The following is a 518-nucleotide window of genomic DNA, read 5'->3' on the forward strand; positions in this document are numbered from 1 at the left end:
GGGGGTGCTGACAACACAGCAGACAATAGCAGGGATAGCAGAGTATAAGGGCTCTGGTTGGGAGGGAGGGTATGGGAGGGTGGCATCTGGGAAGTGGGTGTATAGTTGAATAAGATGGTTTGGGATGTTCTGTGTGATATACACATACAGAAAAAAAGTCAACAAATTAAAAAAATGTATTATATTTGGGGAGTAAGCATAAAAGTTTAGGTCATGTTAATTAGTAGAGGTGATGAACATTACCATTGAAATCTACCAGATGAGTTTACGGACATACACAGAGGCCAAGGATCTGAGTGCAAATGATTATGACTAGTAATAATCAGATACATACAAATTAGAGACACATGCACCAACATCTCAGTGTTAGTAGCAAAACAATGTCTTTCTGTAAGAAACAGTATATTTTTTAAAAAAATAGAGATCTTTTTTAAAGGTTAAAAAAAAAACAACAACAAAAAAAACCAGTAACAACAAGCTGGGCGGGGGGATGCATGCCTATAATCCCAGCACTTGGG

Source organism: Nannospalax galili, unplaced genomic scaffold (genome assembly GCF_000622305.1).
Source record: "Nannospalax galili isolate Female #2095 unplaced genomic scaffold, S.galili_v1.0 scaffold202, whole genome shotgun sequence".
Classification (NCBI taxonomy): domain Eukaryota; kingdom Metazoa; phylum Chordata; class Mammalia; order Rodentia; family Spalacidae; genus Nannospalax; species Nannospalax galili.